The sequence below is a fragment of the Malaya genurostris genome, chromosome 2 (assembly GCF_030247185.1).
Source record: "Malaya genurostris strain Urasoe2022 chromosome 2, Malgen_1.1, whole genome shotgun sequence".
In the NCBI taxonomy this organism is placed as follows: Eukaryota; Metazoa; Arthropoda; class Insecta; order Diptera; family Culicidae; genus Malaya; species Malaya genurostris.
The window spans coordinates 72,950,496-72,964,015 of NC_080571.1; the positions used below are offsets into that span (position 1 = coordinate 72,950,496).

General features: G+C 37.3%; 1 protein-coding gene across 1 annotated transcript in view; it reads left to right on the plus strand.

Annotated features, from left to right (window-relative positions):
- The window catches only part of LOC131432064 (semaphorin-5A), a 510,712-nt gene that overhangs the window by 18,333 nt on the left and 478,859 nt on the right, over nt 1-13,520 (plus strand). The gene's annotated exons all lie outside the window — the stretch shown is intronic.

The following is a 13,520-nucleotide window of genomic DNA, read 5'->3' on the forward strand; positions in this document are numbered from 1 at the left end:
TCAATTCAATTTGAATTTTTGTTTCTGAAATTTGATTAGGCTTTTTTGAGAAAACGATTGAGCTTTGAGAAACGATTTTATACTGGAACCGGAATTCTAAAATCGGTATGACCGAACTCAGATAAATGCACCTGAGAAGCTGTATAGTTTACATTTGTTTCAAAATATTTGAAAATCAGTGAAGACATCTTTGAGAAATCATAGCACGAATTAAATTTTTAGGTGCCTTCTGAATCGACAACTGAATACCACTAAAACTGAAAAAAGTTAATTTTTTTATCGACTATCCAAATCTGCTAACCCGATAAACCTGATTAATTTATGTGGAATAGATATTTTTATACTAATCACTCTGTATCCCCGAAACCGGAAGTTGGATCTGACTGAAGAGCAAGATGTTTTAAAGAATCATGAAACTTTTCATTTGCTTCTAGACGATTCTTAGATTTCATTTGAATCTTAGATCGGTTCAGCCATTTACGAGAAGAATGAGTTACACAATTTTGATTTCGTTTCATATATCATCCTGTAGTTCCGAAACCAGAGGTCGGAACCAAACATAATTCAGCAACTTTGTTTGGGAGCATACGAATTTTCGTATGAATCTGAATTTATAGAAAAGAAATTTTCAGAGAAAATTGAGTGAAATTATTTGTCACACACGCATTTGCTGATCTCGACGAACTGATTCGAATGGTATATGGATGTTATGTTCTTCCAGCATTTATTGCTGTTAGTAGTTTAAAACAATATAATTAAAAAAAATCTGCCATCATCTGGTTTATATATGTCGTATTCGAACGATTATGTTGCCAAAAACGAGCCGTGCTAAAATCGGTCCGAGGCAAATTGTCATGAAAAAGGATGCTGTACACAGTCTTTTTGGTACTTAGAAACAATTGTATGTAACAGAATAAAAAATCGTGTTTTCCGTTGCTCCCAAGCATTGCTTTGTCATACAGCGCTCAAAATTCCTACTGCTGGAATAGGGGGAAAAGTCGTTTACACAAAAATTTCGATATCTCCGTTAAAAATAGACGGATTTTAACAATCTATGGCTTGTTGAATAGGTATTATCGTGCGGAATCTAAGTCTGAAAACATATTCTGTTTTCAAGGTCAATTGTGACAGATACTGTCAAAAAACTGAAAATTTTGACATAAAACTTCGAATAACTCAAAAAGTAAACATCCGATCTCAAAACCATTCAATAGCGTTTTGGGTGACGGGGAGACCTTTCATTTGCGACTAGTTTGATCAAAATCGGTCCAGCCATCTCTGAGATCTCGACTTCTTAGTTGACAACACACATACAGACACACACACATACACACACACACACACAGACATTTGCTCAGTTCGTCGAGCTGAATCGATTGGTATATGTCATTCGGCCCTCCGGGCCTCGGAAAAATTTTCGAAAGTTTGAGCGAATTCTATACCTATTTTTTATATATATAAAAAAAGGTAAAAAAGGTAAGAAAGGAAGTTTTTTTCTTTACGCGATAGTATTGCAAATTTTTCTTTAGTTTCCTCGAATAAGAGCTGTGAATCAAGACTTCCCGGGACTTCAATATAGGATATTGTTGAAACATTCACTCGGGAAGTCTATTTATGTGTTGGACTAACAACCCTTCCCATTCCTTAGACGATCTACGTTCGGGCCTGGCCGGCGCCGGTACTGATCAATGAATTCTGGGATTACCAGAAGATGTACATTGAAGGATGATTTACCAGTCCCAGGTTGGATCATCTAGAAACCCCCTGTACAATTTCAGGTAATCCCGATCAGTAACGGAGTAGCAACCAGGGGTGATCGCTCAAGCTCAAGCTCGGTTAGACCCCTTCGTTACTTAAAAAAACGTGAAATCTAACCCGCTTTGTTGTCTGCAGGACGAATCAGACGGAGAAATTGACCTTCTTGGCAACGTCCCGAATCGAAAGGTTTGGATTACGCGCTGATTACTGAACCACACTCTTAGAACTAGATTTACCAAAAACAGCCTTTTGTTTCGATTATAGAGGTTTTAACCCTAAGATCATGCTCGTTTCGAGTCCGGAAATCATCCTGAATCGTTGTGCGAGGTTGAGAATCGAACCCAATTAGGAGACGTGAAATGTGATCATGCAAAGCCCATCCCAATCAACATCAATTTTTACGATAACTGTAAAAAGTTGCACTTAAAAGAATATTTTTCATTATTTTCGAGTACTACCTTTAAACCATTTAACTTGCGATAGTGTTTAAAATTGAAACAGTTTGTATTATATCTCAGTAACACTGCATCGAAAGCATTAACACGTAGTAATTACCATTCTTCTGACCAAATGACAATATTCTGGCATCACTGTACCAATTCAGTGTCTGGGGCAGTTGACAGTTGGTGTGACTGTTCAAGATCCGGATAAAATGGACGGTAATTATTGATTGGAGCAACGTGGATCGGAATGGCGATTATCTATATTTATTCCGCAAGTAATACTATAAATTCAATTATACATTTCTTTATTAAAATACCATTATTAATTAGCGCAAGAAGCAAATACGTTCGATCGTTAGTGAAACGTAACATTCCGAGGGAAGTGAAATTTTAGGAAGACTAAATGTAAGCAAATGAATTGAAAAGATATCTTACTTAAAAACTTGAATAAAATGAACTTTCAGCTTTGAGTTGCTGAGAAACGAATCACAACTCCGAAGAACCTTCATACCATCCCTCCGAATAGACAACATAGACTTACGGGGAAGTATGAGATAGGAGCTTGCGAGCACTTGGTCATCTCATCTTCGGACGAAGAAAGTTACAGCTCACAAGTTTAGCGAAGAAGAGACAAGAATATTATGAATATGGGTCCTGATTCGCTTGGAGTACAGATTGAAGGGGCGATGGCAGTTTGAATTTTAATACTGACCTCATTTTTCATAGCTACAAAGCTTCGAATAGAATCATAGAATCAGCACTGTTCAAAATAACAAAGTTGCAACGAAAAAAACGTGCAACTAATTATTCATCAGAAAATAAAAAATTCATAATTTACCATCATAATTTATCCGTTAAATACCCTACCACTTCGCGCGAATTCAGTAAGCGTCTGCAAGCGCCTCGAATTAATCATGGAAGAAACTTATTAATCGAACAAATCGATTTATTTCTGCCCTTCCATCGGCGACGGTGAGCAGCACCGTGGCCTTATTGGTATTCCGCTCGGTACCTTTGGTCACGGTCGGCAATTTCCAGAGTTGGCAGAATCAGAAAACCCATCAGCAGAACTTGATCCCAGCACACCACTACTGCCTACTACTTCTACTACTACACTAGTACCGCGTTGATACCAGGTTTAATAGGCTAGTGTTTTTTCTTCATTTAAGAACATTATAATCGTTAGGAACACCAACCCAGAGTCCCCAACGCTCGGTCGTTCGACGAGAACTGTGTTCATCACGACACAACCGCCTGTAAGCACCCCTCCACGAAACCGATCGATGATCGAGTGGCCAAGAACCAATCAGTGATGACCTTTCTTACGAACCACCGCTCGCACTCCGACGTCCACTTATTCTCTCAGTTTTACTTCATCTATTATAATTATGACCATTTATTTACAATATTTACTGATTACAAGTTCTTCACTGACGGCCGGTGCTGCGGCAACTCAGTGGTAACCCTTTCCAAGCGCGGAGATAGCTTCCGCTGTCGGTAATACGTATCCCAACGGCTATAACTTTGACCATTGGGACGCGGCGCAGGATAGCAAAAGCCAACCCGGAGAACGCGGTTCTCCGACAACCGATAACAGAACAAGCCACTACTGATCACTCAAATAGGACTGCTTCGGTTGAAAACAAATTGCCCGGAATTTCTGCGCTCTGTTCGCAGATCGCGCTTCAATTTTACCGCAATCAACAATCAATGGAAAATGTCATAAACACTTTGGTACCTGGTTTGCCTGGATCGGCTGCAACTCACGGAAATGGGACGCAATAAATGATCGACCTAACGAGCCGAGCAGAATGCTTCCATCAGGCGAACGACGCGATGCCACGTTGAAATTGATTGCCGTGCTGCAAGAAATACAACCCAGTAGACTAGGTAATAAACAATTATTCTGGAATGATGCTGTTCCGGCAGGAGTGTCATTCATCGGTCGGTAGGTTGAAACTTGCAATTTTCGTACGACTTGTGATTCGCACGTATTAAATTGATGCTTCAATAGAAAGTTAACAAGTTCAGTAACTTCGTAAATAATAATGAGAAGAACGGATGATTTTTTTTTCTTTCAGCCTGATATTTAAAAAAATTCAGTGTCACAGAAATAATACAGGCATTAACGGCAAACGACCCTACCGGGCTGTTCATGCTGTTGACGTAGGACACCACAACTATTGTCGAAATGACAGGTTATTTTTGTTTTGAATAATTTGAAGGTTTTTTCGGTTGTGTTTTTTTGTGAATCTCGACAAGAATTCCTGGAGAATGTTGGATGCCCTGAAAAGGAACGTTAAGTTTATTGGAGTTAGTGATGAGTTATGCTGTTCAAGATCATTAAAAATCAACTCAATTATCTTCAAAGTCTGTAAACCCGAAAAAAAGACTTAAGTTCTCTGTAAAGAATAATCGATTTAGAGAGCCATAAAAAAAAGACTGCGGCGATTTTAGAAATGAGCATGAACTTAGCGAGGCACCTCTCGCCGATGATAACGCAAATAGGTGAATTATTTGTTGCTAATTAGTTACGACAATTTTGAATTTGTTGCTCAATTTAATTTTTATTTTTTGAGTATTTCGCTAAGTTCATATGAAGTTAGCGAAGGCTCCTTTCAAATATGATTCAAAACAGATCGAAGCCCAGTGAATAATTTGTTGCTAATTAGTTACAGTAATTTTGAATTTGTTGCTCAATTATTTTTTTAGTTTTTTGAGTACTTCGCTAGGTTCATATAAGGTTAGCGAAGACCCCCTTTAAAATATGCTACAAAACAGATCGAAGCCCAATGAATAATTTGTTATTAATTTATTTAAAAGATATTTTTTATTCAGGCCTATTTGCGTACAAGCTTTACGTGGCCGATTGAGCCGATTTTTAAAATAAATTTTTTTTTCTGAGTTGGATCTCGTTGTCACCCTTTTTCTAGGGGGAGAGGAGCTTCCATTTTCCTCCTGCGAGGATTGAGGGGCACTTCGTTCGTGGTTCGTCTCGTCATCCATTGCCGCATCGATGGTATTGTTGTCAATTTCCGTCTTCTTTTCGTTGCTAGTTGCTGTAGATGCACCTTGTTGTATATTGGTTGCAATTGCTGGTTGGTTGGGTGGTAAGTTGTTAACTGCAGCCGGTGTACTTTGTTCTATAGAGGATACTGATGGTTTCGTTGAAGGGGATGCTTCATTGTTGTTGGCGGCTGTCATAGGTGTACTGGGGTTGCTTGGGGTTTGTGTGAAGGAAGCACCGTTGTCCTTTAGTGTAGTTGTCTCCTTGTCCAGTTTATCACATGGCTTACCGTAGTGAACAGCTCTTTGGCAATATTGACATGTGGCCATCTGATTGTCATAGGTAACAAGTGATTTGCACGGCATTCTTGTATCCTGACCGAACGTCACATAAGAAGGTATAGGCCTCCTCAAGCTCATGCGTAACAAACGTACGCCATTTAGAATACCGGGGAAAAATTCTTCCACTTTTCTTTTTCGATAGAGAGAATCTCTCCGTATTGGGACATAGTTTTGCGAATATAATAATCGGTGACGCTCGAGTGAAGATCATGCACACGCACTTCTATAGCACTATCTTCCATATATACTGGAATGTTGTACTTGATAGTTTCATGCTCCACATAGTGCACATTGTTATTGTCTTTCGCGAATTGAATTGCACCCAACTCTTTATAAAACTGGATGTAAACAACATTATTCGTCTTATTGCATTGAAGTAAATGCACACGTTTAATGTTAAAATGCATTTGCTCCTTAAGCAAACCTTCAAGTTCCCGTATCGAAGGTCGAATTTTGCACTGCCTAAAGTCAACAACAATTGTATTCTTTCGTGTCGGCGGTAGCTTTTGTTCACTGTTTTGGTTCACTCATTTCGAGGTCGTTCTATTGTTCACTACACAATACTGTACTTGGTTTCTTCTGTCCCGAACGTAACAAAATTTTGTTTTATCGACTGGCTTGGATGAGATGTAAAACCGAACTGTGTTATTAATTTGTTGCTAATTAGTTACAGTAATTTTGAATTTGTTGCTCAATTATTTTTTTAGTTTTTTGAGTACTTCGCTAAGTCCATATGAGCCCATTGAATAATTTGTTGCTTATTAGTTACGATAATTCTGTATTTGTTGCTCAATTATTTTTTATTTTTTTTGAGTACTTCGGTAAGTTCATATGAAGTTAGCGAAGCCCCTCTTTCAAATATGCTTCAAAACAAATCGTAGCCCAGTGAATAGTTTGTGGCTAATTAGTTACGATAATTTCGATTTTGTTGCTCATTTTTTTTCTTGAGTACTTCGCTAGGTACATATGAAGTTAGCGACGTACTCAAAAAATAAAAACAAAAATTGAGCAACAAATTCAAAATTACCGTAACTAATAAGCAACAAATTATTCACTGGGCTTCGATCTGTTTTGAAGCATATTTGAACGGGGGCCTTCGCAATAAATTCGAATTTAACGTAACTAATTAGCAACAAATTATTCACTGGGCTACGGTTTGTTTTCAAGCATAATTTGCTTTGCTAACTTCATATGAACTTAGCGAAGCACTCAAAAAAAATTTACAATTTGAGCAACAAATTCAAAATTTCTGTAACTAATTAGCAACAAATAAGCAACAAATAAGCAACAAATTATTCACCTATTTGCGTTATCATAGGCGAGAGGTGTTTCGCTAAGTTCATGTTCATATTTTAGAAGTTTGCACATGTTGCACGTTATTTTAAAATTCTGCTGAGTTTCAGACAAATCGGCAGTCCTGGCATCTCTGCCAACCTATGCGAAATACAAAGTCGACTCTGCGTCTGTGATTTTTAATTTCTGGCTTCATATGCTTCACTAAGCTTATGGTAAAGTTAACAAAACTTCCCTTCTATACAAGCTTGAAAACAAATCGAACCTAGTGAATGATTTGTTTCTCTTGAGAGTGTAAATTACGTAAATCGGTACGTTTTTTTCAGGTAAAAATCTTTTTCATGCGGGGGATACGTACCGCGTAGCTTTGATAATCCGCGTGAAAAACCCGCGGTAATTCGGAAATCCGCGTAAAAGAAACTGCAACTGATGTACCGCTTAAAAAAAACTGCGATGAGATTTCCGAACTCGAAATAATTTTTTTTTTAACTAAATGTCGTAGAAATGCATGAAACATCGAGATCAGACGCGATCTCAAAAAAAAAAATTTTTTTAAATCGACTTTGGGTCCTTGAAAAATATTTAGATTTCCGTTTTCGAAATTTTTTTCGATGCCAAATGTCTTAGAAATGCAATATAAACGTAATCTAAAAAAGAGATGACCTTAAAAAAAATTACGGGATAACACCAGACCTCGAGTTTTCTTTCCAAACCGGATAACTTGAAAAATTCGCGTAAAAAACCGCGTAAAAAACCGCATCGAAAACCATGTAAAACAGATCTCAGTGTATTTCAAAATAAAAAAAAGTTTAAAGATTAATCAAAATACCGTTCATCGCTAGTTACTGGTTTATCCCACCTCAGTAATCCGATGACCTGCCAGATCATGCTGCATCCGTCCGGAACAACCAGTAATCCGAAGGAGCAATGTCAGGAGAATACGGCGGGTGAGGCGTGTTTTGCATGACATGGGGCCGAGGAGAAAAACTTCTCAAACTTCTATTTGCAATCTACTTTTTAGGGTTTTCTAAGCAATATCAATCGATTTTTATCAAACGCAATCAGCCTAGTGTCGGAAAGCGACAGAAAGTTTAACCTTTTATACGATTTATCAAATAAATTGGAATAAAACAGGTTAAACTAGCTAGTACTGTCATTCCCGTTGCGTGTACTTAAATAGCAGAAATTTTCAACATAATATGGATGGGGCTACAACGTTTGGCATAAAGCCGTTTGGCATAATACCGTTTGGCATAACGACATTTGGCATAATGGTTATTTGGCATAATGGTTATTTGGCATAATGGTCATTTGGCATAACAGTCATTTGGCATAACAGATGAACATGCTGCTTAATAGAAATTGTTCTAATTTACTGCAATTTTGCAAGGTTCAATGCGGCTACGCCTCATCGTTTTTAATGACCTGCTGTCCGACCTCGCTGCCGCTCGTTCGGACTTAACTAAGGGATAGCTCCTAGCTTTGGGTAATCCGGGCAAACGCCCGCAACTAGACAGAGGTGATTTCTGCGGAGGCGCTGCCCCCCCGCAGTGGCCGGCGCTTCCGACGGCGGGTCCCCGGCGCACTCGCGGCCTTCGGCCGTCTCGACCTGAATCATCTATGACGAACAGAATATTGTGCTAGCACTAAGTGAGTTGCTTGTATAAAATGATAGTGTGCTATTTACTACAGAATTTTAAATATAAAAAAAATATGTAATAATGCTATTTCACCTAATATTATCGAACTATTTGGACCGAATATAAAATTCACATATTTCGTTCGAGTTTTCTTTGCACAACATAACTCGATCGAAACGCAAACGAAAATTTACAAATCCAATTATTATTATGACAAATGGCATTATGCCAAATGACCATTATGCCAAAAAACCATTATGCCAAATAACCATTATGCCAAATAGCGTTATGCCAAACGATATTATGCCAAATGACCTTATGAAAAACTGGCCGCCCCCAATATGGATCACTATTGATAGGTTGCATTGAATTTGCTTCAGGATTATAGATCAAATTTCAGCTGAATATTATAACAAGAAAAAATTGGGTAAAACGGTACAACGAGTTTTTTTGCTGTCAATAAAACTATATGCAAACAATTTGTCAGACTTCTTTTATAGCAGACGCATTCTATCCGGTCTACTGCAAATATATCGTTTTTTTGTTATACATTTAAACGCGAATAGAATCCGCTACAAAACCTGGGGTAAAATGAACATGATAGCGTTTTCTAATTACATGAAATCGATTTTGCAGATCATTTTACACCAAATAAACATCTTTTCATCCAATTTTCCTCTCTGTGCAATGGTTCATTTTTTAATATCTCTAGCACCACTGCTGCCAGTGGTCGTAATATGATTTTACTTTCTTTTATTATGCTGTAACGGTTGATCTGAGTTGTTTGATGTCTTCGCGATAGTTACTCAGCTTAGTATGAAGATTCTTTTAAAGTGACAAGTCATGTTTCAAAACTCACTGAAAAGTCTTACTTTTTAATTTGAATAAATAGGGTTTTTGTGTTCGACAATGTTTTAGAAAATCCAATAACTTTGTTAAAGACACAAAATCTCTATCTCATATAGTTTAGAAGATATGTACTATCATATTTTATGTAAACAATTTACATGACTTTATTTGTGTCTACTGTCTTTACTTTTTTGGCTTGTCACTTGAAAGGAATTTTCATACTAAGCTGAATAACTATCGCGAAGACATCAAACAACTCAGATCAACAGTTTTAGCATAATGAAGGAAAGTGAAATCATGTTACGGCCACTAGCAGCAGTGGTGCCAGATATATTTAGGAGTGAGCTATTATTTGGACCTTGTATCGGTTTTCCTTCAAACACTATTTCTACAAATGTCGAACTGTTTTCCAGTCTTCGAAAGCTTTCTTCCTCGTTAAATTTCGTAATAAAATTTTATATGCGCTGATTTTTAGAGTCAGTAGGGTAATCTTCAGTCGATTTTTGGTAAAATGGTACTTTCCCTATACTAAATCCCATAGAAACTTTAACCCTAGGGCGCGAAACGATCGTGTTAAAATTTTACATAGTTCTTATAGGGAACACGTAGAGAAACCCAAATGAAACACGGAAAGTTTGGTGGAGCTGAAGTCTAAATATTCCAGCACGTGTGTAAAGACAAATATAAAAATTAACTTTTTTTTGGAGGTAGATAGAAAGTTTTTGTTTTCGATAAAATTGTAGCTATCGTAATTTTTGTTAACTTTGCTGAAGTAAACGTTTCGCTAACTATAACCATTAACTAATTATTCGGTAGTACTATTAAAAGTGAAAAAAACCAGTTCTTTCATAATTCGCATAATTTCTAGAGAAATGGAATTGTATTTATATGGTTGATGGTTGAACCGATTCGAACTATCTTTGGCTCGTTTGAAAGTTACTCTTGGGATGTGTAATGAATTCAAAGATCAATTGGCAGTCACTTTCGGTTCCAAAGCTGTGATTGTATAAGTAACGTAATCGACAAAACGCGTTGATTTTTACCGTTCAATTTTCTCAGAGATGGTTGAACCGATTTCAACAAGCTTGTACTCGTTTGAAAGTTACCGTTGTGCAATTGATCAAGTTCGAAGATCAAATGGCTGTGACTTCTGGTTCCGGAGATATAATTGCATAACCGACAAAACGCATTTTTTCTTTCCGCACAATTTTCTCTGAGATGGCAGCGCTGATTTCAACAAGCTTGAGTTCGTTTGAAAGGTACTATTGGGTCATTGATCGAGCTCGAGGATCGAATTACTGTCTCTACCGGTGCCGAATGTGTAATGGTATAAGTGACGTATATTTTCTCGAATATGGATGAACCCATTATTTCGGATCAAGTGTCCAATATAATTCAAGTTCAATTGTTTTACTGCCAAATCAATCTGAAAGATTTCGTGCAAAAATTGAGCCCAAATTCGTGTCAGAAATTATTCTAATAAAATAATAACAAAAATGTTTTTATGAGGCAATGACAAGAGAAAGGCATTATCATACCACTAGGTGGATTAAGGGCTGAGGCCAGTAGGTCGCGTATAACCACGTGGCTCGCTCTGCGTAATACATTTCCCTCCATGCCTTTTCGCAAATGTGCAAAATAACTCTCGATGTGGCTGGGTGGCCAAGAAAGTTTTAATATTTTCGGTTACAAGTTTAACTACATCACTTAAAATCCAGCGAAGCTACCGCTTGTTTAGCAGCCTTGCTGAGCCGATTTTATTTCTCTCTCATGTTTCGTTACGTTACCAGGAAACAAGAACAGAAAAAATGGCGCCGCCATAGAAATCGACTTACCTTCACAAAAATAGCATTCACTTCATTTTTATCGCGACAACATCTATGTTTTCATGCACTAATCGCGTCGTAATTAAATTATCTAGCCATTGTCCGAATAGATTTTCGATCCATGCTTTTGAAGGCGAGATATTCAATGAACAAGTTGAAAGACGGCGTTTTCAGCTATGCAATTCTTCCTTCAGAAAAAAGACATTCCCGACCGCTAAAGTCCATTTTTTATATTCGGCACCGTTTCTAAGAAAATCAGATTTGAAGCGTGAAAACAGCCCTCTAAAACGCCCTAAAACACACTGGCCTCAGCCCTTAAGAATAGGTTTTTCACTAGCGTTTCACAAGTTCATATAAAGTTAACGAAGCACATTTATTGAATAAGCTAAAAATAAAATCCTTGAACACTGAGGTCTTGTTTTACGCGGGGGACGCACCACGTAATTTCGGAAATCGCAATACTAAAGAATTTTTTTTATGCCGAATATCTTAGAAACCCATGAAACGTTGAGAAATTGTTTAATCTCAGAATAAAAATTTTTTGGAAACAATGAATGACTTTGCGCAGAATATAACCACAAAACTGAAAAAATCTTTTTATGCCAAATGTCTTAGAAATGCATGAAACGTCCAAATCTAGTGTAATCTAACAATTTTTGTTTTAAAGTAGTCAGGGAACTTTTTTTAAGTATCAGAGAGTTAACCTAAAAAATTCTGGATATTACACGTAAAAAATTGCAAAAAAAAGCGTCAAAATAGACCTCAGTGTAAAAATTCATTGCTTCACTGAGTTTACCTTATGATCAAAAAAGAACCGGAATTTTCATTTTAAAATTCCCGCGCTTGTCCAATCGGTAAACTTTTATTCTCTCAACGTTGGCAACACTTTTATACACATTCTGTCAAACTTTGACGCATATCGAACGATTAGTTTTTGTTTGGCGTATATACAAAGAAGTTGAAAAGTTTTCGTGTGGCGATTTTTATAATGGATGAAAATTTAGAACAACGGCTCGCCTTCGAAGCGCCATTCGGTCGATTGTTGTGCGGTTTCGACGCCATATTCATAGATCCACACCTCATCACCAGTTATGATGCATTCGATGAATGTGAGGTCACTATCTGCGTTGGAAATCATCATCTCTTTGGCCACATCAACACGACGCTGTTTTTGAATGAAATTCAGCTTTTTTGGTACCAGCCGAGAAGCGACGCGTTTCAAACCCAAAACATCAGTTAAAATGTGTTCGGCTGATCCATAAGAGATGCCCAAAAACACAGCAATCTCTCTAATCGGTACAGAACGATTTTGCAACACGATTTGCTTTGCCGATTCAATGTTTTCTTCAGTAACAGATGTTGTTGGGCGGCCAGGGATCTCATCATGATCCAAGCTTGTACGACCACCTTTGAAGCGTTTATACCACTCGTATGCCTGTGTTTTTCCTAGACACGATTCACCAAAGGCCTTTTCTAACATTTTCAACGTTTCGGAACACTTAAATCCATTTTCAACACAAAATTTGATGCACGCACGTTGTTCTAAATTTTCATCCATTATAAAAATCGCCACACGAAAATTTTTCAACTTCTTTGTATAGACGCCAAACAAAAACTAATCGTACGATATGCGTCAAAATTTCACAGAATGTGTATAAAAGTGTTGCCAACGTTGAGAGAATAAAAGTTTACCGATTGGGCAAGAGCGGGAATTTTAGAATGAAAATTCCGGTTCTTTTTTGATCATAAGGTATATGAAGTTGAGGAAACATAATTTCTGAAACGTGCTTTAAACGAATCGCAACTCAGTGAACATTTTGTTGGTAATTTGTTGCCAATTAGTTACGGAGGTTTGGGTTTATTAATGAAGAAATGTTTTTGATGCCAAATGTCTTTGAAATGCACAAAACGTCAAGATCTGGTGTAATATTTTTTTTTTAATTCAATGTAAGAGAGTTGACTTGAAAAAATTTTGGGATAGCACCAGATCTCTTAGTTTCATGCATTTCTAAGACGAAACAAATTAACCGGATAACTTTGAAAATTCGCGTACAAAACCGCGTAACTTCGGAAATCCACGTAAAAAAGCCGCATAAACAAACCGTACAAAAACAACCGCGTTAAAAAAACCTCAGTGTGTCAGCAATATTACATTTAAACAATGATTGATAACATTAATTGGTCGGTTTCGTCATTTATACGATTATACGCTTCTCCGAAACTTGACCTGCCAACCATATGATCTTCGCACTTGATCTACAATCAAATATAGGTCTTGAACGAGCCTAAAATTACTGAGATCGGTTCATCCATATCGAGCGGGAATTAGTTTTGTCGTTTACATCATTTATAACATTATATCT